General features: G+C 39.6%; 1 long non-coding RNA gene across 1 annotated transcript; it reads right to left on the bottom strand.

Annotated features, from left to right (window-relative positions):
- Positions 1-202: 202 nt before the first annotated feature.
- LOC119144104 lies at positions 203-20,316 on the bottom strand. Its single transcript, XR_005102963.1, has 2 exons — positions 13,345-20,316; positions 203-13,307 (listed from the first exon to the last, which is right to left on the bottom strand). It is a non-coding gene; the product is annotated as an uncharacterized LOC119144104 (long non-coding RNA).
- Between the last annotated feature and the right edge of the window lie 3,670 nt (positions 20,317-23,986).

Here is a 23,986-nt window from a genome sequence, read left to right as displayed (position 1 = left end):
ACACAACTAATCCTGACAACCTTTACCAAACAAGGTATGGAGCAGCAGACATTATGATTAATTTATAAGTTGCTGTTGTGGTGGGTTTTTTCCTAATGTTAGTTGGAATTAGAGCCCTTACAGACAACAAAAGAAACCCCCCTTTATTTTATTTTAAGCTAGTTTCAAAACAGGTTTCTAATTAAATGACTTTGCTTTTTTATCAACTTGACTTGCTATCTCAGGTAAGAAGCTGTGGGTATCCAGATTACAGCTAATGAAGTATATTTTAGAAACAATTCTAACTATCATTTATATTTTGCTTCAGAGTCCTAGTCCAGACTCCAGGCTTCAGTACTGTATTCAGCCCTAAGTGAAATCGCTAAATCTGAAAGTCTCCACCACCTGTTCTTTGTCAGGGACTACTAGCATCAGCTCAAGCTAAAAGAAGTTATTATACATGAATGAACTGAGAGAAGTTAATTTTCCACAGGCTTGAATATTACAATATTTGTTAGAAGTATAAAAAACATTACTTGTAGAGCATTCTACAGGAATTAAAAAAAAAAAAAAAGCGCCAAAGCTTTATTATTCATGAAGAACCTAAAATCACCTATACACATATTAGAAATACATAGTATAAGTTAACTGGTTCTTTCTAAGTCTTGAACGCCACCTCCTTTGAAACATTCATATCTGACAGGTTGTAATGTTTTGGGGCAGTTCCATAATACTGGCTTTAAAGTCCCTCCTCCTCGCAGTGAACTCATAAATTAAAGCAAGAAACAAGGGTTTAAACTATTTGTCATCAGCTGTGCATGCTTTTTATTTATTTATCTATCTATTTATTTAATTAATTATTACTATTTATTGCCTTCAGAAACTTCTGAAATAATAATCATCACTTAATTAAAACAAAATTTTGCTCTATCATACCTTGCATATATACACAATCACTGTGCAATATTCATTAAGCTTTCTGAAAAGAAATATCTCATTTGCACATAAAGAAAGAGCTTGTATGGTTTAATTAAAAAAAAACCTGTTGGTATAATTTAACTCAGTGAGATCATTACTGAGCTAGGAAAGTTCCTGAATTAAATATACTGTGATGTTTATGCATGTATTTATTCAGATAGACCACTATATGAATAATGATCAGGAGTCATTATTAGGAATCCCCCGCAGAGGAAGCAATCACTAATATTGAGTTTATATATATCACAGTTCCTCTACAGGTGGATGAATTAAGCCATGGGAAGGACAGCTTAGTGTGTGTGCCAGAGTGTGTACATGTGAACATTGAGGTGGTTAGGTGGGAAGAAGCATGGGGATGTGGAAAGGAATCTGCAACGAGGATCACACACACAGTCAAGCTTCCAAGCTGATGAAAAGACAGATGCTTCTATGGACCCTGTGGGGATGTTATTTCCTGCAACCCCAAATGCCTCTGAAAGCTGCTGGACTGAGATTAAGTTTGGAGCAACCTGTAAGGGCCCACTGGCTATGAAAAATGTATGTGTTCCCAAAGCATTTTATTTTGATCTGCCAATAGATCAGAAACTTGCTGCACTTAGAAAGCTTTTCTATCTTTTGACATGTTCTTAAGAAAAATAGCAGACAGATTCCTCTCAAGGCTTTGGCTGAATTTAAGTCCTGTCACAATGTATTTAACTTTTTTTCCAGGATATTATTTACTTTAATTTCAGATATACCCTTTGTGAGATAGCCATAAATCATAGGTCCACATTTTTAGTCCTGAATACTTAAACCTACGCATCTTAAAATACATACAGGTCATTGATCTGCCAATTAGAGGTCTGCCCCCAAAATTCTAATGTCTGTTCCTTCAGAGAGATCTCTCTCGTGGTCTGTCTTTGCCACTGAAAAGCACAATTAAGGTACTATTGAAGGTTAAATAATAGTAGTGTCAATAACATCTCCTATAAATGAGTGAGAAATTGTTTCTGCAGAGTGCTCAAGCACTATAATGAACTGTAGGGAAGAAATACTTAGCTCTTTAAATGAGCTTTGGGAGCACTGGAGTATTAGCTATTAGGAACTGAATTTACCTTAAACTTGCCTTCACCCATCCATGTAGATTCATATCATGAAAGCTAAAAAGTCTAGAGCTAAAGGTGGAAAATGGACCCATTCAAACTGCAGAAATTTCTTCTTTCTCATGATCTGCCTGCATCTCTCTCTTCACGGGCAAAGAGAACCATTGTGAGACTCGTGACAGCTAGGGTATAGAGCAGAAAAAGTTGAAAGCTCTCATCTTTCATTTACCTGCTAGATGGCAGGTATTGCCATCTAACTCAGGGTGATGACTGCTACACCTCCTCTCAACAATTGCCAGAGTTGCAGGAAGCAATGACACGTTAAAGCTAGACTATCAGAGGGGACTGAAGGTCATTCCTCACTGTCCAGAGGAGTGTATTTGTGGTAAAGACATTTTCATATGGTCAGCAATTTGAACTTACATTGTCTTTTTTATTATAGAAACTCCACACACCCGTTCTGGATAGGTGCTGCATGGGAAGTGTTCCTGTGCTTTTCTGCTTTTGTACCTATGCATAAAAAGACATTATTTAGCACTAGACACTTTAACATTCAGTTTTGATCTGTAGTAAGACTATAGAATTTTGGCTGACATCAACAGGAGTTGCATACTGCACAGGCAAAACTGTGCTCAGTCTGCGTAATGTCAAGGAAATTACATTTATTCAGAACTTTCTTGTGCTGCTAATTAAGTCCTGGGTCATTTAAAACTGAATTGTTAAAAGCAGACATAGGCATCTGATACATATTTCCACCTGGGTTGACGGGATATTGGATGCAGCAAATCAAAGTGCTTTCTGCTTTTAATACATATTTTCACATGTTCATGTTCCATTGTTCCCCTTGCTCCAAAAAAACAATCTTAATCATTACTTGCTTTGTATTCCATAACTATCCTTGGCAGCAACAATCTTTTAAATCTATCATCACCAAAAGCAGGGAAGATACTTACTTTTTTTTCCTTGTATGAGAGCTAGATAGATACTGTCATAAAAAAGTTCTCAAAGTGAAAGTTTTGCTAAAGAAAAAAGAATTCACAGGAAGAATTCAGTAACAAGTTAGCTCTAAACAACGATTTCATGATCAGACTCCAAGGGCCTAAATTTAGCTTTGCCTACACTGATCTGAATTGGTGAAAGGCTACTGTACTCTTTAAGGCATCAGGGTATTTGAAGAAATAAACATATCCAACTAATCTTTGCTTATTACAAGGGTTTATATTCTAATTTTAAAGCACTACTTTCTTCTGTTTAAACAACAGCAATGAATTATACAGATATTATATTATGTAAGGCACAGGTACTTTTAAGTCTCATTAAATTCAAACCAAACAAATTACTAGTTTTGCATATGATCATTTTGTATGTCACCTTTTGAAGTGGTTATTGGAATAGAGTTTTTCCAAGTAATCTAATTTTCAATTTATTTTGCTTGATTATTAAGTACAGCTAGCAATATGGTCACAAAAAAAGATTTTAAAAGAAACTAAAATTGAATTGAGCCTTGCATATGTTTCTTCAGGTGCTCAAACTGTTTGGTATATTCCTGAGAACTCTCTTCATTATGTATTCACTATTTGAACATCATTTGAGAGTATTTGTTCCTCCTCTTGTTGAAAGCATCTGCGGCTGCTGCTACAGGCATGATTTAAATTTATTGTCGCTGTAATCAAATATATTTTAATATGCTAATTTTGATGTTGTATCTGGGCACTCTAAAATGTGTTTATTCCTGTGTCTTTAAACTTAGAATTTAATTTATACTGACAGTATTACTTTCATAAGGGAATTTAATGTTCCAGTGCCCTGTAGAATGTTTTAATACCTAGTTTAAAGACTTGATAGCCATTAGAGAACCAGAGGCTTTTCTCTGATGCTATATCCTGCAGAAAAAAGGTGATAATTTGCCTCTGTAATACTTCTGAATGAACCAAATAAAGATTTTTGTCTTGGGTACACATAATTATAATATGTAGGCATCATTGCAGAAAAACAGTTTAGTCCATTAGAATGTGAAACCAGTACTTACACTTGTTTGTTATACTACAATAGAAGAATGGGAAGAAAACAATACATTGGCATAGACATTTATCTTTTTAGTTAAAAATGTCTCAGATTTTCATTTCAGAATACACAGTGGACCAAAGGAGAAATGCTTTCATAGTAACCTTGCATCGTATTGTAGTTAAAAGCTGAGGTAAAACTGATAGCAGAGGTACTGTTGCAGTGCATCTGCCCCGTTCAGGTTTACCTTCTGTCGTACACAGTAAGGTCCTGTTGAAAAGCTGGTCCACAGTAAAGATTTTTTTAACTTACCTGTGATGTTGAGCTTTAATAAAGCATGATGTTATCTTTAGGATTAGCCAGGAGGTACATCCCACCCTGTACAACACAGATCACACCTCTGTGATATTTATGTAGTTTTGCTCCTTCTTGGCTTGATTATGAGACAGTCCAGGTAGATATGAAAGCTACAGCCTTAAGAAAAGTGGAAATAGAACATGATGTGTGAGTAACTGCTAAGAAAATGATGGCACACTTTTTCTTTGCTCACTAGCTGATCTTACAGTACCTTATAAAGCTTCTAAAGGGCTAATGGATTCTGACAGGTAATAAGGAAAACTTCAGCCCTTTCCTTGTCCAAGTGCAAAATACTATTCTTTACTGAAGCTTTTAAAAGCATGGTCTATAATGAGTCATCAAGACAAAACCGACTCACACAAAGCAAGAAGCCACAAGGGGCTGCTGTATAAGACTGCTTCTTCAAGCAGTGGTTAATAATGTGATTAGCCTAGCCAAAATTAATATTTGGCAGCTGAAGCACAAGCAAAGTTACAATGCTGTATCTATTCTGAATCTGGATAACTTTTTATATCAGCTAGAGACTATAGCAAAATAAATTACTCGTGGTTTCCATTTTGGTACTGAATGTACTTCATTCATTAAGTACTCAGGTATTCAGAAAAAATATGCCGATGAAAGCACTTTACATATACACAGATAGCACTCTTGGAGGAAATGCTTTGCATCCAGAAGAAGAGCTGAATTAGCATATCTGCAAGACAGGGAAAAGTGACAGATTGCTTTCTATAAAGGAATCACAAAACTCACACTGCCAACTGTTTTGTATGCTACAGCGGTATTGATCCAGAAGCCACGTCACAATCAATCAGACTCTCAGAGGACCATGAAAGAATTGCAAATGCTTAAGTTAACTAAGCACACAGTAAAAAGTTTTATTGAAGTAAAAAGTGACTGTTTTCAGCTGCAGATAACTACCACCTATGTTTTACCTTAGCTTGCTTGAAAAAAATCATTATGTGAGCTTAATAACAATACAGAGGTCATAAACCAGCTCACTAAGGGTGCTGTTTTTTCATAGTAACATCAAGTCACATCAGAGTAACAAAATGTGCCAAAAAAATCTCATAAGCCATTATTTAATTATGTCTTACTCAGAGTAATAAACCTCTTTACACCAGTTGTACACTGAAAATCAAGGTGCAAGACCATTGGCTACTAATGCAGATCAGCAATATACATGCCTGTGTGTCTGCTCCCCTGTCTTTGGATTACTGTTTGCTCCGTGGACACCACCTTTACTGGTACTAGGACTTCCTTCGCATGAGAGACATAAAGAGCCCCATGCTGAGGTTGCTGTAACTTGCTGGAAATGCCTGCTATTAGCTATGCCTCTGCCTGGTCCCATCAGTGTAGACTTACTGATGTTTTCTGTTATTCTCTCCCCCTCTCACCCCCTCCCATCTTGTTTTATTATGCCAAGAGCAAGCTTGGGCACATGCCCCATCACTCTGTGCAGCAACCTATCTCCACACAGTATTCTGGTATGAACAAGTCAGTTTTTTGTAAGTGGTAAGTGCTCTGGAGTCTTTGTCTCTTCTTGTTCCCACATATTTGATCTGATTTTTGTCAAGTGGGGATGAGTTGCAGGTCATAGGAAGGTATCTTGCTATTAATCCTTCCATACCTGTCTATTCACATGTGCCTTCTCTATTGAAACTTGTAATATTATTTTTAGTGAAACATGCATATTTTTGTTTGATACCTTTAATCAACACCTTACCTTTCAGATGCAAATTTACTAGAAAGTGAAGCTTTGCTTTAGGTTGTGTATATTCCAGACTGTAAGGAAATAAAATTCCAACTGCAGTTTCTAGGAGAAAGTTCTCATCTATAGGCTGCCCTCAAAAAGTGGTTATGCAAAATCCTTTCCTGGACATTTTCAAAACTAGACATTGCCTGATATATTGTTGTAAACTAATTTTAAAAGTCCTCTAGAAATAAATTTTCTAAGATTTGATTCACCCTAGCAGATTTGTATCATCATCTAAGGTTTTTCCATGCTTCCTGTCAGGAGCTGGTCTGCAGATCAAGGTCTTACCTGAGAGTATAGACGTATTTCAAAGACTTACCAGAAATAATGTGACCTAATTCAAATCCTCAGGCACTGATGTGTGTAAACTTTCATTATTGCAACAGTAAACTTTCATTAAATGTACATTAATAGAACAGCTCTGCTAAGAAGGATAGCATGTTTCTTATAAGCAGGTGTAACCTGAATAAAAGCAAAATGCTATTAATGTGTGTTTGAGTCCTTAAAGGGTTTTGTTGTTCAAATTCATCATGGGGGAATTACATTTGCCTTTGAATATATCATTTAATATAATCTAATGTATGAGAATTGTTTGTTGAAATACTTGTCTACATTGTTAAGTGTTGCATGCAGAGTGATATACACAGCAACACCATTAACAAGAACTGCACTCCTATGTGCAATTTCCCTGTGAGGTCTTAACCTAGCTCTGGTTTAAATAGCTGAAACACTTCACTTTCTGGAAATTAACACAGGATGTATGTGGAATACGTTTTAAGAAGCTGCAAATCACTGAGAGCTAAATGATGACTCAAATGGTAAGAAAGAAATGAAAGCTTACTTCATGTCTGTAAGGAGTCTTACTCAAATTTGGGTTTAGGTGTGTGCCTCCCAGGAGCAGCATTTACTGGTCAGAGTAGCTGTGCAAGCATGCTAATCCGCTGATCTTTTACTGTTATTGTAGTAAAGTGAATCTTATGATGCTTAAAAAAGTGATGACCAAGGTCTTCTGTGTAGCTCAGTATCCGAAACAAATTTCAGCCATTTCTACTAAGGTGACAGAGTTGTTATGAAACAGAAAGATGGTACATCAACTGCATAGCCCAGGAGGAAAGAAACTCTGCTAGTGCTCTACTCGGCCAGCTTCTAGAGTAGCTTTGGGAGCCACAGAATAGCTGGTCAGAAACTGGATAGAAGCAATCAGGCAAGAGAAATGAAGCCAGTGACAGGAAAATAAGATTTAGTGAGCCAGTATTACCTTCCTGCCTACCAGATCATTTGACCTTCTTTAAAGACTTTGAGGCATAGCATGATGCATTAAGTTATTTCTTGAATCAGGATAACCCAGCAAACAATACAAAACAGGAAAAACCCCTGAAACTTTATTTGATGAAACTATGGGGGATGGCTTCCACTGTGATCTTCAGGGAAGTCAGTTATTTCCTGTAGGTAACCATAACTAGGTTACATGGAAAAGAACATCAGGCAATCCCTGGGAAAAAAAAAAACAAACCAAAAAACAACAAAAGAACCACCTGGCAATGTCAGGAATTTGGAACAGTATTACCCATCCACTGATTAAAAAAAAATAATGGAAATGTGCATACTGGGAGTGAACTGTGATGGGGTACAGAAGACCAGCCTTTCAGATGGTACAGGGATATGACATAGCATTTCACAGTATCTGTTTCTCATTCAGCAGAAAGACTTGCTATGTTTTCCCTCACAAGTGCAGGTTTTCATGTCTGAAACACAGATTTGGTGCTCAGAACCACAGGAATATTTTTTGCCTCACTATGTAAACAAACCAGACAAACTAAGAAATGTGCAGTGAGCCAAGAGATAAAGGAAGTTGAAAATGGTGATAAAGCAGTAATGCTGTTGTTTTATATTGTATGTCCAGTTTATTAAAAATAATACATGCCTGTTGAAAATCATCCCCCCTCTGCTCCTGCTAACACTTGACACAAAGACTAAGCATAAAGCTTTGCCTGAAAATGTTCGAAACTTGGCCATTGCCTTTCCCTGTGAAAGCAAAAAAACTCAGCTTCAGCTCTTACTCAATTATTTTTTCCCTGTGTCAGCTGACAGATCATTTCCTTAAAGAACTCTCCTCCCTTGGTCTTATTCCCATTTCTAAGAGCTCATATCTTCTGTTTTAAAAATACAGTTTGCCTGCAAGTGGCTGTGACTAACATCTTTATTATGGGACTGAAAAAAAAATAATCTGAAAGGGGAGAGAGAAAGACACTGCAGATCAAATGTGTTTGTACTAAGTCTTATCAGCCTTGCCCTTAGGGCCATTTCACACATTTGCTGCTTCTCTGCAACAGAGAAAACAGCTTTTGGCAGTGACCTTTTTGAATCTGTGGCATATCTGAAATGTGCAGTGGAGCATAGCATTTCTCACCAGTAACATTTTTTCCTACTCTCAAATGGTTCCTTTCACTGTTTTACTCCTTCTGGGCATACCTGGCACTTCTCGCTCTCACACACTCACACTCTCTCCCTCTCTCTCTCACACACACATGGTCTGTAAGAATTATAAATGATCTTCTGCAAACTCGCAGGCTATTTTCTAACTTGGAATTCACAAGTAAATACTGGAAATCATTATTCCCTAGCAAGCTTTTGCACCTCTTTGTATCTCTGGTGGGTTAGGACTCCTTCAGGAACAGTTCTTCAAGAGGATGTCCTCTGATCTACCCATTCTGGAGAGAGGTACACTTCTACACTAACAGTGGCAGTGAACGTTTCCCTTGTGCTCTATGGCACTTCCTCTAACATTGAGCAAATATGCATGCTCAGGAAACAAACAGCACCTAAGAGCCCGAGTAATTGCAAAATTATCTGTAATGGAAATATTTTCAAACAATATATTGTGACTAAAAACTCTCTAAAGTATGAATTTCTGTTTGGAAAATAGTGTGCTGCAGGATTGCTACTACAGTCTAAACAAGACACCGTAGAAATGCTGAAATGAGTCTCATAATCTTACCAGATATGTAATACAACCAGAAGCTTCTCCAGTTTTGTTTGAAAGAGGTAGTCTAAGGAATAATTAATTGTGCTACACTGTGATCTACAGTTCTGCATAAAGTAATTTATTCATTTCAAGTTTGCAAGGTAAGACCAAGGGCCAGTGAAACTGATGAGTGTAACACTGACATTTATAAGCCATTTAACTTATCTATTACTTGAAGTAGTCCATAACTTATTTTATGGAGTCTCTCACTCCCTTCATAATTTATGCATGGAAAATAATACTAAATATTCTGTCTAGGGCAAGAACAGCAGAATATTTCAGGTCTGTTAAGATAGGGTCAATGATAAAACATTGTCCTGCTACAGCATCCATGATTCTGCCTACAAGGCTATACTCCCTGACAATTGCGCTGTATAATCCCAAGAGTGCCTTTGGATGCACCTTTCTGACCCAGATGGAAAATCAATTGGAAGACCTGATCTTTCACTTCACCTTGCCTGCATCCCCGGAGGCAGGTTGGAGTACCCTGTCTGGAGGATATCTGGCTGTGCCAGTGTGCACCCTGCAGTGCACTGCGCAGTGTTTATGCCCCCATAGCCTCATGCCCTGCCAGGTGCTCTGTACCCCTCCATGCAGATGTCCCTTCAAAATGTGGCACATTTTTATTTTTCTCACATCTGTTTGTGTACAGTACCCTAAACACAGTAATCAAGAGTCTGTTTGAATTTACATATCTTTATGTTAAAAAGGGAAGGATGAAACAGAGAGGTGAGCATGTAACCTATTCTTTGAGAAAAAATGGAGTTACTCTGGCTGTATTTACCCCAATAAATTAGTATATCTTCAGGTTTGACCAGCTGGAATGAACAAATGAATCCTTTTCATGTAGTGTTGAGCTGGCCTGAGTTTTAATTTTCAAGAGGTTTTTCAACCCACCGTTGAATTAGCAAGCATTTAGCAGACACAGTCAAATTTCAAGCTCCCTTTGCTGTCATAGAAATTTGGTCTGTGCTTAGCATTATTTGTTTATGGCAGGTTTAGTTCCACAGAAGACTTCATTCCTCATCATCCGAGTTGCAATGGCATAAACAGGATTGACACGGGATACTAATTCCAGCTCCTGTTTGACAGAGCCTGGAAGTCAGTGAGAGGCTCGCATACCGAACAGCACAGACGTTACAAAACCATGCAGACAGCATCACCGCTGAGCTGAGCCCAGCTTCCTGATCACTCACACTGCTGGCTGCCATCTAAGCTCCAGCTTTGAGGGACCATCTAGGCTCTAGCTCTGAGGGAACCAGCTGCCTCTCCAGATAAGGAAAACCAGGACGGCTCATATTCCAGTGGTGTCTTTACTGACAGTATGGCTGCAATTGTCTCCAGGCACTTAATTCTATGACCTTGAGTCTGAAACCAAGCAGTTACCACAGAAGATACAGATGTAGGCAGTTACGTAGTAGGAGGCAAGGGAGCGCTTTACCAATAAATGTTTTATCTTTTCTTATATGAACATGTACACCAGTTGGTTTGTGCCCATTTCTAATACATCATTGATAAGCAGCTGTTGCTTTTTCCAGCACAAGAATGTCAGACAAGCACTAGGAGTGTCAATGCTTGCCAGGGTAGATCTTGCCAACAGATTAGAATTTAATTTTACCTCTGTGTGTTGCTTTTCATCAATGCCCACGGAAGTATCAGATCTATGGGGGAGGAAGGCAGATCAAGCACACACCAGCGCCAGTGCTAAGTGTGATTGCATCTGCACCCTAATAATACAGAGAACTGATAAAAAAGGAGCAGACTGTTGTAACAAATGATTGACATTTTGATGAATTTGGAATGTAACACAAGCTTCAAATACATAAGTACACTAGTTGAGCTCTGCAGCATCAAATGGAACATTAAAGCTGAAATTTCTCAACAGATGCAAACCTCTTTAAATAAAACATGCAAACACCTACACACATACTCTGATTTTTATCTTACAAGGCAAATACAATTAATTTGTCTCTAGAAATTATAAAGTGATCTTACATAAAACCTCTAGATAACGTGGAGGATGATTTCAATGATCCTATGTGCTCATCAGAGCTTAGACAATCACAATAACCATTTTTTATTAAGGAAATGGGGAGAAAAGCTACAGAGAAAATCTTTTTTATTATTCTTTATGGGTGGAAAGTTTGTGTTTAAATTAAAGACTGAAAAGAAGCATTTTAAAAGACAGAAATAATCCAATGTAAATTAAAGATGGACTAAAAATGGATAAAACAGAGCATGTACTGTCAGGGAAGAAGAAACACTGCAAGTGACATTAACAATTTCTTAAAATGGACTGAAAATTAGGACTTCATTCAACACAGTGTTCTGAGGCTTTGATGCCTGCAGATCTCAATCTGTAGAGGACTGGAAGAAAGGTGGCTTCAAAGAGCAGTCTTCAGTCTCTTACCTTTAACCTGTGGAAAACTCAGCATGGCTGGGGAGTAAAGAAACACTCCGGTGTGTTTTCTAGAAAGTCAGCAAAAGCTGAAATCCAGTTCCTCAGATCTTCGTAACATAAAGGGCCTGGGAGACAGCGGTACATGGTCTTTGGCCAAGAGCTGAGTACAACACAAACTGCTTGACTCTGGTGAGCTGTGCCATGGAGCACCAATGGACAGGAGACCAACAGTAGAAACTGCTGGAAAGATATACTGCTATCTTGCTGTGGGCTGCTTTCATTGGTGTCTGATGCTGACAACTGGATGCGAAAGCCCTCAGCTGATGGTGCATATGTGTGTGCACAGGCACGTGTGTATTTTTCTAGACACAGATGATCCCTTGCTTTGGACCACTTTAGAAATTGAGCTTTGCAGTGTCAACTTGTTCCATGTTCCTCTCCTCCTGGTCCCAGGACTAATTTCCTGACATTGAGCACTCAGCTCACTCCCTCCAGAAACAATACAACATTTTGTCAGTATCTTCATTACGTCTCTGGTATCTAAGTAGGCATCGTTGTGGTCTGGCCATTCCTGTAATACAATTATGGGGAAAAACTAAGTAGGTCTGAAGGTAGAAGTATACTTCTACTAGTGAAGCCTAGAAGTAGGCTATGTGTTTTGAATTAGCAGTTTAAAATTCAGTCACATGTGCAAAGTTGTAGAAAACACACAGAAATATTATCTACTGCTTTTGAAAACTGGTATTTTGATTAAGACTTGAGAGTATTTTTGCAGAGGCAAAATTGTATTAAAAGGCAATGCTTGTTTTGGCAGAACATAGCACAATTTAATAATCTCCATCACACCACTAAGAACAATAATTTGCAATTAATCTATTCTGTTGAATAACTACAAATGCATAAAATTGTGTAAAACATTAAACAACTGTAAATTCCATTTAATCATTTTCACGTTTAAAAATATCTGAAAATTTATGACTCCTTAACAAACATCTAGCATACTGGGAATGAGTGCAGGAACAAGCTCCTTTCAAATAGCAGTATATAACTATACAGCTCTAGCATGGCTTAACATTGATACTAGCAGGGTGGAGACCCCCCTGCTGCCACCCCCGCCTCCCCAGCTAGCCCACCTGCGTGACTGTTTTAGTTACTTGCTTTACCAGGGAAATGGGAGGAATCTGTGCATGACCCTCTGCCTTGTGCTGCTGTGACTTTGATGCTGAATCTGGCCAGATCTAGGAAGCAGAAGTTGTGCTTTCATAGTTTCTTTTCAATCCTGCTATTTCCTGGATGATGTTAGCCTCTTTCATATCTGGTTTGGCCTCAGAGTTTCTGGTCCTGGGAGGTGAAGACCCTCCCCTCCTACAGGATGTTTCCATACACGCTCTGGTCACTCATGCTTCCCATTGCTGGGCATACAGTAAACACACAGATTGGTACTGATTCTCTGTGAGTGTAAGCTTGTGCTTGTTTTTCCGTGGTTGTTTTGATATAATTTTTTTTTCTCCCAAAGTGTCTGTTGTTTGGAGACTGGCTGGGTATCAGTCTGTCTGTGGGTGGTGCTGAGAGATTTTTTTCTTTCCTTCAATTATTAAGCTGCCTTTATCTAGACCCATGATTTTTCCAATTTCAGTCTTCCTATTTTCTCCACTGTCCTGCTGCAGAGTGGGACGTGGAAGGTGAGCAAGCAGCTCTGTAGGTGTTTGGCTGCTGTCTGGGATCAACCTACCCAATCCAACCCTGGCTGCTGTCTGGGATCAACCTACCCAATCCAACCCAGGTGCACCTTGCACTTGCCTTTGTTGAAGAAGTTCATGAGAACCATATCTCTCCAGGTCTCTCTGAATCACAGCCCTGCCCAGCAGCTTTAAGGCTGTGAATCTTATGGAAAGCTTAAGATAGATTTGTACGGTCAGACTTGTTATTAACAACTTTTTGCAAATAAATAATTCAGAAAGATCAATAAATTAACTGAAAGACACATAAAATGTGTCCAGTAAAAGAAAAACATGGAAGTTTGAAATAATTGTGGAACAAGTGAGATATATAGTTCAAAAAATAATGAGAGTAACATCTTCCATGTAACGAACAAATAAATTTTCTCAAGACTATAAATTCTTGGCATTAGCCACCTTAAACCAATACCTAAGCCATTGTCTGAAATAAGATTAAATAGAAAATAAACCTATAAATTTAAATATTTTAGAGTTGTTTTTTCAAGTGAGTCACCTCTTATTTATTAAGGGTATCTGAGAATTACTCCTTATTTAAGAAATGGTGTTATATGATTTGCTATCAATGGTAGGTGTGACTTTGATTGATGGTTCCTTTCCTGTTGTCATGGGGAAGAAATGGTACTCTAAAACTTGAAGGAATTAGCTTTTTTTTTGCTTTGATCAGCTCGTTGTATCTGGTAGAGGGAAACAAGAAGGTCATTCTTCAAAATCCTCATTTGTAGCAGATGACATGGTAGTTTGAAGAAGATTTTCATGTAGCATGAACTGAAACATGCTGTAGCATGTGATCACTGTTTTGATAAAAAAAGCTCCCTCTAGTTTTGGCATTAATATAATCACTGTTTTGGACCATTCTCTAGCAAATGAAGCTCTCAATGATTTCACTAAAACTAATATACCATGAATTGCAAAACGGCCCACACAATAATGAGTTATCTAATGTGGTTTAACTCTAAAAGAATTTTTGCTTTCTTGGTTAAAATGGAACATGCACACCTTCAGGCTCAGAAATGCTGTCCCTTTGCAGGTCAGGTTTACCAGGTTGACACAGGAATGGCTAGAAGGAAAAAAGGATAGCAGCATATGAAAAATTAAACTGATGTTTATTCCAGGACTGTGCTGGAGACAGTTTTGCCTAGTTTAGAGGATATCAAAAATCTTAGTGGGTTCCTGACTATTAAACAAGCTCTTAAATGTGACTTGTCAAGATGTACCCCCTGCTGCCACTTTCTTAGAGGGAACTTCACTGCCCTTGTTTGTGATTCTTCTCCACCCAGAGTTTTCCTCTTGCAACTGGAAGTCAGTATTGCTGTAGAAATGTGTCCAGCATGCTTCTGATAGAGTTGATGGCTGAAATTGGTAATTCTGCAGTTTATTTGTACCTGATACCAAAGTAGGGTATGATAAGGCTGGCTGGAATACAGATATACTTGCTCTGGTCTTGCCTTCTGCTGTGCAGATGTACCCTCTGAATATAAATTTTCCAGAGCAGTACCATGACTTGCAAGAAAAGCAAATTACGCGTTATTTTGCATTTACTTGTAAATGGCAATGACTGTCAATACAGGCCATAGAGGTCTACGACTGGTTCAAATACCATTAAAATAGTGGTTTACTATAATTATTATCTACAACTTCCACATTAAAGAAAGCCAATACAAACACGGTCACCTACCTCTACAGGTGAGTATGATCCTTGCTCTAGTGATCTAGTGAAAATATAAACACTTACTCACCTCACTCTTCCCAGAGAAGTTTAAGGTTTGAAGGCTCAGCCCTCAGTGTATCAGGGAAGTGTGTCTGAGTAAGTGGGTGCACAGCTGGGATGCAGACATCGGAGAGCCTCCAACACACTGCACAAACTACAGCCCATGAGAAACTGTGCACTCATCCATCTATTTTGATCTATTTAGTACCTAGACTGAAGAAGTCCCTTCCCTTGTAAACATTGTTGGAGCTTTAACTGAAGCTCTGGTAACTCTAGCACTGAGCAGCTGAGGCATCTCAAATGCGTACAGACACATATTTAAACACGTCTCAACCTTGGAAGAAATTAAATTTTATTCAGAGATAAGTGAAGGGTTGACTGGATTCCTTTATGTTATCTATGCTCTACTTACAGAATTGTGACAATTTTGCAGTCTTATAGAAGATTATCTGTTAAAAGATTAGGGTTCAGACATGATGAAGAAGACAAAGTGAAACTCAAAAGTATTTACTTGTTTTACTGAAATGGGATTATTTATTTATCTATTTATTTTGCTGGCTACTAGGGTTTTGGGAGACCTTATTATAGTTTTAATTTCCTTGTAAAAATCTTAGCAGTATATTTTAAGGGTTTTGCTATGAATGTGGGGTATCACCTTGTGATCCTACAAGAGCCAAGAAATGTTCTCAGTTAGAAAGTAATAGTGTTCTTGATTCACAGTTCAATATTTTAGTTAGGTTAAAGAAGCTCTTGATTTAAAACCTCCTAAAACAAATTTCTAGATTTGCAAGATGACATAGAGCATTAATCATTACCAGTCTTAGTTAAATTCCTGGGGAATACCATGACAATTCCTATAGGAGAAAAATGTGATAAGTTCCTTTCATCATTTTGGATCTTTATTCAGCACTTCTATGTGGGTTAATTTTATGATAGCAGCCTGTTAGCTTTATTCCTCCCTTGTAAAAAATCCAGTGTAAGCTTCACAATATACTCAGTCTTCTTACATACTGAAAAAAATTTACTTTGTCCCTTACTCCTGCAGTTGTATATACTGGCTCCTTTTCAAAATGTATTTCATTATGTTTCGCTTTCAAAGCCATGAAGCGGCTATCTATTGATTTCGGTTTTCCTCTTTTTAAGTATACTAATGCTAATATTTTTCCCTTTATTGCAGCCTTAGAGGCTTCCTAGACCACTTGACTATTTACTTTTCCCACCATAGTATATCATAAAATATCAAATAAAGTTATTCTTTATGATCTTTATATCAGAATCTTCTAGCAGGCCTGTTATTAAATCACTGCCTTCTATTTTTCTTCCAGGAGTAGGCTAACACTTAACAATCACTTTAATTAGTACGTGATCTAACTGCATAATTATCTCACTAGCTATAGATCCTCAGGTCAATGTTATGAAATATATTCGTAGCTAGATGGTCCTGGAAGATATCGATTGGACCTCATAGCATGCACTAGGTAAAGAGAGTATAACATCTCAAAAGGCCAGATTTTTTTGCAGTTATCTATTCTATCGTGCCTCTAAATAGAGTCTCCGAAGAACCATTTGAACCATTAATTCAGAGTCTCGGTGTCTTGGTATTGGAGGGAAAGGCTGGGATGGTCATGTAAAGAAAGCTACACTCAGCATACTGATTAGCTGAAGGTGCATTTGCTAGCTGATACTGCAGCACGCATAGTGGGCCTGCTAATTAAAACATCTCACCCATCTTTGCTTTTCTGTGCAAAATGATGCCAACATGGCAATTAGATTATCAAGTCCACTTAGTTTTAAATGAGGAAAGTATAATGACTTGTTTCACATATCCCTCAGTAGGTTACCAGTGTTATCATGGACTTAATTACTTCCCAGTATGGGCAGAGGCAGTTGGTGGCTGAAAGAAAGTGGAAATGTACAAAACCTTGGCCATGTTGCTTCCATGTATTCTTCTCCCAGAGAAACATATGCAGATGACAGTGTGGACTCTGCAGGAGGGAGCAGTTTGGAGAATACTAGAACTATGTCACGTACAGAGGGGCAAATGCCACTAAAAGGGTGCCATGCATCACTAAAAGTAATTTCATCACTGGGACAAGAAACAAAACAAAACAGTGAAATTCAGCAGTCCTACTGCATGGCTCAACTGGAGAAGGGGAATAGCAGCGAAATACTTTAGACATGAGAAAGAACTTCTGTTGACACAGTGTAGACATCTGCAATGTAGACTGCAAGGGCAAAGATACTTCAGATGTGAAGTTCATGTCATGCCATTGCAGATGACATGGGTCAAAGGAACTTTAGGACTGGCAATTTTCCCAGTGAATATAAAGTTAGTTCAGATGACTAGCCCAGATAAAGATGGCTACATTGCAGATATCTAAAGTCAGAAAAGACAAATTTCAGTTGGGCTGAATGAAAAACAGGTTATGATGGAGTTCTGTGGGCTTTTCATGGCTACAATGATATCCATAGTTTCAATAGATGGTAGTGGAAAATATACATGTGGGAAAACAAGATTTGGGTTTCTTTGTAGCAATTGCTTTGTGTAGATAATATACCAAGATAATACTGGAAACCCTTGTTAAATGTTGCTTCATGAAAATCTGGCAAGTAATTCCTAAGTCATAAAAAATGAAACACATAATGAGAAATTACAGTATGACTTGGCAGTTAAACAGGCTGAAAAAAAGAAAAAGATAAACTGAATTTTCATATGTACTGAATTTCTTACATAATTTCTCATATTTCTGAGAATTACAGAAGATAGCTTAGAAGAAAAATATTTCAATATGAGAGTAGTTTATTCAGTGAGACTAGTGAGACAAAATAGAAATCAGAAAAGAAGCTGGCTTTGTAGGTTTTAGTTTTTTAATGGAACAAAACCTGCAAAAGTCAAAGTATATCTGTAACAGTGACAACTGATAAAGGAAAATGAACTATGGGAAGTAGAATACTCTAACGGCAAAATCTACAGTTACTCATGAGTTTGCACTAAAAGGTGGAAAACCGAAATAAATCAAAGCTGGTATTAGAGAAGTGAAAGTGGGTATAATGTAAAAGGTAAAAAAGATAAAACTAAGAAACCTGCCTTTCCCGGATATTCCTGTATGAGTTCAGTGACTGTACTGGATACTCAGCAGATGCTTAGCATTTTATTCATGCATAAGACAGGCTGAAGCTCTATCTACCATGATAACTCCTAGTATTCTGTTAATATCACATGCTTTGGTGATTCCCAGCCAAGAAAACAATTAGATGTAAGTTGATTAACATAATATATCAGTGTAATGTTCTAATAAAGAAGGGGGAAGACATGGGAGAAGAAAATAATGAAGGTAATTATTTTGTGTATTAGTATATACAGGAATAGCTGGGAAGGGGGGCATTCTTGGTAGAGATTTAGAATCACACTTTCTTGTCAGGTAAAATGACTAAGTCAGTATCCCGGTTTTATACTGATGAGGTTGAGATCATGGTTTAGGATTCGGAGTTAAGTTCAACATTGCCCAGTGTATTGGGTTTGCATGGCCAGGTTTTGGTAGCAGTGGGGTTACAGGGGTGGCTTCTGTGAGAAGCTGCCAGCAGCTTCCCCCATGTCTGACAGAGCCAGCGCCAGCCGGCTCCAAGATGGACCCACTGTTGGCCAGGGCCGAGCCCATCAATGACGGTGGTAGCGCCTCTGGGACAGCATATTTAGCAAGGGGGAAAAAACCTGCCAGATTATTATTGGAGCCAGAGAGAGGAGTGAGCATATGTGAGAGCAACAGCCCGGCAGACCCCCAGGCCAGTGCAGAGGGAGGCAGGAGGGGCTCCAGGCCCCAGAGCAGAGATTCCCCTGCAGCCCGTGGTGAAGACCACTGTGAGGTAGGCTGTGCCCCTCAGCCCGTGGAGGTGTACGGTGGAGCAGATCCCCACCTGCAGCCTAGGGACAACCCCATGATGGAGGGGGTGGATGCCTTAAGGGAGCTGTGACCCTGTGGGAAGCCCACACTGGAGCAGGCTCATGGCAGGACCTGTGGACTCATGGGTAGAAAGGAGCCCATGCTGGAGCAGGTTTGCTGGCAGGACTTGTGACCCTATGGAAAGGACCCACACTGGAGCAGTTCATGAAAACTGTAGCCCACGGGAAGGGCTCATGTTGGAGATATCTGAGAACTGTCTCCCACGGGAGGGACCCCAGGCTGGAGCAGGGCCCGAGTGTGAGGAGCCTCCCCCGAGGGGGCAGGAGCGGCAGAGGCAGCGTGTGATGGACTGACCCAGCCCCATTCCCTGTCCCCCTGTGCCGCCGGGAGGAGGAGGGAGGGAAATCAAGAGTGAAATTAAGGCCAGGAAGAAGAGAGGGGTGAAGGGAAGGTGTTTTTAAGTTTTGGTTTTATTTCTCATTATCCTGCTCAGATGCAAATGTTAATATATTAAACTAATTCCTCCAAGTCGAGTCTGTTTTGCTTGTGATGGTAACTGCTGAGTGATGTCCCTGTCCTTATGTTGACCCATGAACCTTTTGTTATATTTTCTCTCCCTTGTCCAGCTGAGGAGGAGGGTGACAGAGTGTCTTTGGTGAGCACCTGGCATCCAGCCAGGGTCAACCCAACACACCTGGATTTAGACACACAGGATAAAATCAGAACAGACTGCTTTACAGAAAGTCTTATAACTTAATTATGGAAAATCATACAAGTCTTTAGGCTATGCTCACCAGCTGTAAGAATCCCATCATTCCCTCTGAAAGGAAAAAATAAAGCTGTTTTTCATAATTGTGGAAGAACTGCAGACATTTTCAGATATTTCAGAAAATTGTCACTACCAAAAATTCCTTCCGGAATTATTCCAATTTCAGTATAGATCTCTTCTGCTGTTATCCTGACATTAGGTATATGTATGCTGTAGGACAAGGCCTCAAGGACAAGAGTCCAAGTACTGTTAGCCTGATGAATAGAGACGTGTTAGAACTTGTAGGGCACAAGCCCTGGGAACAAAGGAGCAAGCTAACTGCAAACTCTTGAGCCGTTGCAGTTGAGATGGCAACCAGATGGACAAAGAGGAATAAGTAGCCAGATAAGGGAACGGATAGTGCCGATAAGGAACTTCGCTAATCAAGAAAGTCACGTAGGAAGAAACCCCCTAATCTTAGAATAGAAATTGTTGCTATGACAAGGTAAACTAATCAGTTTCTATTGTTTTAACGGTGTGTCTTAAATGTCAACCAATCAGTGTTTTTTATGTCTAAGATATAACCAATCAGTGTGTAATATGTAGAAGGTAGAAACGTATATAATTGTAAGAAAATCACTAATAAACCGACAACTTGCTTGCATCAAGCTGCGTCCCGTCTCTTCATTCGCCACAAATTGGTGACCCCGATGTGATCCGGTGAAGGATCTGACATGGAGGGGCTCTCGAATCGCCTAACTGAGCGACTTGCAGCGAATCCCACAGAACTTTGAATGATCTGCTAAAGGAAGCGGGAGCGGGCCAGCCTGAAATCCCTCCGGAGTTGAGAGGTGAGCTGTGGGAAATCCGTAATGGGGAATCAGAAAGAGACGTTTATGAGCTTATGAAATGTCTCCTTAATAAACATAAGAAAAGTATTTCTGGGCAAGACCTTAAAGCAATGCTCAAATGGGTGCAAGTAAATATGCCCGCAGTGACTGCATCTACAATTTTTACGTGGGAACTTTGGGACAACACAGGGGTGAAATTGTGGGATTCTGCTACAAAAGGCAATACTGAGTCCCACCGTCTGCTCTCTTCGTGGAGAGCTATTTTTGAGACTATGAAAGCACAGGAAGAAAAGGCAGAGGAAGGAGAGGAGGAGGTGTAGGAAGCTCCTATAGCTCTTTCCTTATCAGCCTCTAAGTCACAGTGCTCTAGACCCCTGGGTGTCAATGCAGTGGAGTATCCACCAGAAGAAGATCCCTTTGACCCAGGACCAATAGACCCTGAAAAAGAACCTGATTTATACCCTCCTGATCTACGTGATGTGAGGACAAAAATAAAGAAACAAGCCTTAAAGGAGGGGGATTTAGAAATGGCTAAAACTATAGTTGCTCCGGTCTTGTATTCTCAGGGTCTGGCAGGGGGAGCACGATGGGAGGCTCTTTCTTTTTCGGTTGTTAAAGAACTGCGCCGCACGGTTACAGAACACGGTATTTCTTCTCCCTATTTTATAAGTCTGTTATCTTCTGTGTTTGATACTTATGTCATGACTCCTCATGATTTGAAATCTTTAGCACAATTGCTACTAACCCCGACTCAGTACACGTTATGGGAATGGCATTGGAGAGGAGGACTGCAAGCACGCCTACTCACGTATGTTAATCATAACGATCCTGCATTAGCTGCACTAACAATAGAACATCTTACGGGCACCGGTGTACATGCTGATCCTGTAACGCAAGCTCAGAACTGCCCCCGTGCGGCTCTCAAGGCAATTAGAGAAGAGGCAAAAAAGGCTTTTTTCCAGGTCCCTGACTCACAAAAGCCACAAAAAACATCACTCAGGAGTCTCCAGAACCTTATATGTAGTTTATTGATAGACTAAAACAGGCTTTGGAATGTCAAGTAAATAATGCGGAAGCTCGGGATATATTGCTAACAAAACTAGCTGTTGAAAATGCTAATGTTGATTGTAAAAGGCTACTGAAGTCTCTTCCCAACCCGAACCCCACTCTGGTGGAAATAGTGGAAGCATGTAACTGAATTGGTACGGTTGACCACAAGTTTGAAGCTATGGCTGCTGCTTTTGCAGCGATGCGTGGTGTGGGGAATTGCTATGGTTGTGGTAAGCCTCGTCATCTAAAGAGAAATTGTCTTGCTCGGGCTGCAGGGAATAAACAACAACCCCCTGGTCCTGGAATTTGTCCAAAATGTCAGAAAGGGCATCATTATGCTAATCAATGTCGATCTAAGTATGACTTCCAGGGACAACCGATACAGGGAAACCGACCGTGGAGAGCGGGGCAGCAACACGCGCAGACACAAGTGCCACAGCTGACATTTCAACAACCTCGGAGAGAAGTACTGACACCTCGAGTCTCTGTCCAGCAACCTCAGGCAGCACTGGATTGGACCTGGCAACCTCACACACAGTAACGCTGCTCGATTCCTCGGTTCATTTATTATCAACAAACGTCAAAGGACCATTACCCCCTGATACACAAGCTCTATTAATTAGTAGATCTTCCACAACATTGTCTGGTCTTTTTGTTTTACCAGGTGTTATTGACTCTGACAGTGTGGATGAAATCAAAATCATGGCATGGACTCCATTTCTGCCTTACACGTACACGATACCTCAGGGTAGTTGAATAGCGCAATTGATTCTGATTCCGGCAAGGGTAAGCTCTCTTATCACTGATCATCCTCCGCAGAGGAGAGGAGGTTTTGGATCCACAGGGTTACCTCATATTTTGTGGGTACAATCTATTTCTCCACAGCGACCTATGTATTAGTGTACCCTTATTTACAATGATCAACAAATAACACTAAATGGAATCATTGACACTGGAGCTGATGTCACAGTAATTTCTCAAGTTAAATGGCCTCCGCAATGGCCATTGACTAATGTCTCTCAAACACTGGCTGGGATAGGGGGGACCGGTAACAGTTGTCAGAGTTTGGAACTAATTCGAATTCAAGGACCAGAGGACATGTGGCTTCTGTTAAACCTTTTGTGCTACCAGTCCCTATGGTTTTGTGGGGATGTGATGTATTGTCACAATGGGAAATGTTTATCCGAACACATTTTTAGATGGGGCCATTGAAGTGCGCGATACCCTAAAAATAACCTGGAAAACTGATGCTCCTATTTGGGTGGATCAATGGCCCCTTCCTTTGGAAAAACTTCACGCACTTCAAAACTTAGTCTCAGAACAACTTTCCAAAGGACACGTTGTACCTTCTACTAGCCCATGGAATTCACCTGTTTTTGTTATTAAAAAACAAACTGGCAAGTGGCGCTTGCTCCATGATCTCAGAAAAATTAATGATGCTATGGAAGATATGGGAGCCCTCCAACCCGGGCTCCCGTCCCCGACTATGATCCCTCAACATTGGCATCTAACTGTCATAGACCTTAAAGATTGTTTTTTCAGTATCCCATTACATCCAGATGATGCCCCAAAATTTGCCTTTTCAATTCCAAGCGTCAACATGCAAGCTCCATTGCAGAGATATCAGTGGGTTGTACTGCCACAAGGTATGAAAAATAGTCCTACGATGTGTCAATGGTATGTTGCAAAAATACTCAGTCCTGTCCGAAATGCTATGCCTACTGTGTTATTGTATCATTATATGGATGACCTTTTAGTGGCAGCACAACATCATGAAGTCATGGAGAAAGCTGTAGCCCTTGTCACAGATGCTGTGAATTTGGCTGGTCTCTGTATAGCACCAGAAAAGGTACAAAAGTTTCCCCCTTGGAAATATCTGGGCTGGCAAATAAGAGCACAAACTATTGTTCCTCAACCATTGCAGATCAATACCAATGTAAGAAACCTGCATGATGCACAAAAATCACTGGGAACAATAAATTGGGTTCGACCACTATTGGGAATTTTTAATACAGACTTGGGTCCTCTGTTTGAACTACTAAAAGGGGACACTAATCTTTGTTCTCCATGTAATCTTAACTCTGAAGCAGATACATCTTTACAAAAGGTTGCCTCAGCTATCGCTTCTCAACAGGCCCACCAATGGGCCCCTGAACTACCTTTTTACTTGATTATTTTAAACCCTGCTCGACAGCCTCATGCCCTGATATTTTAATGGGACCTTCGGAACTCAGACCCCTTGTTAATTATTGAATGGATCTTTTTACCTAACCAGTCTACAAAAACTATTTTGACACACATTAAATGTTTGCCTCTCTGATTGTTAAAGCTAGATCACGCCTGTTAACCTCATCAGGGAAGGATTTTGTCTGTATTTGTACCAATAACAACAGTATACTTGCAATGGCT

The sequence above is a fragment of the Falco rusticolus genome, chromosome 3 (assembly GCF_015220075.1).
Source record: "Falco rusticolus isolate bFalRus1 chromosome 3, bFalRus1.pri, whole genome shotgun sequence".
NCBI lineage: Eukaryota > Metazoa > Chordata > Aves > Falconiformes > Falconidae > Falco > Falco rusticolus.
This window is presented reverse-complemented; position numbering and strand designations above follow the sequence as displayed.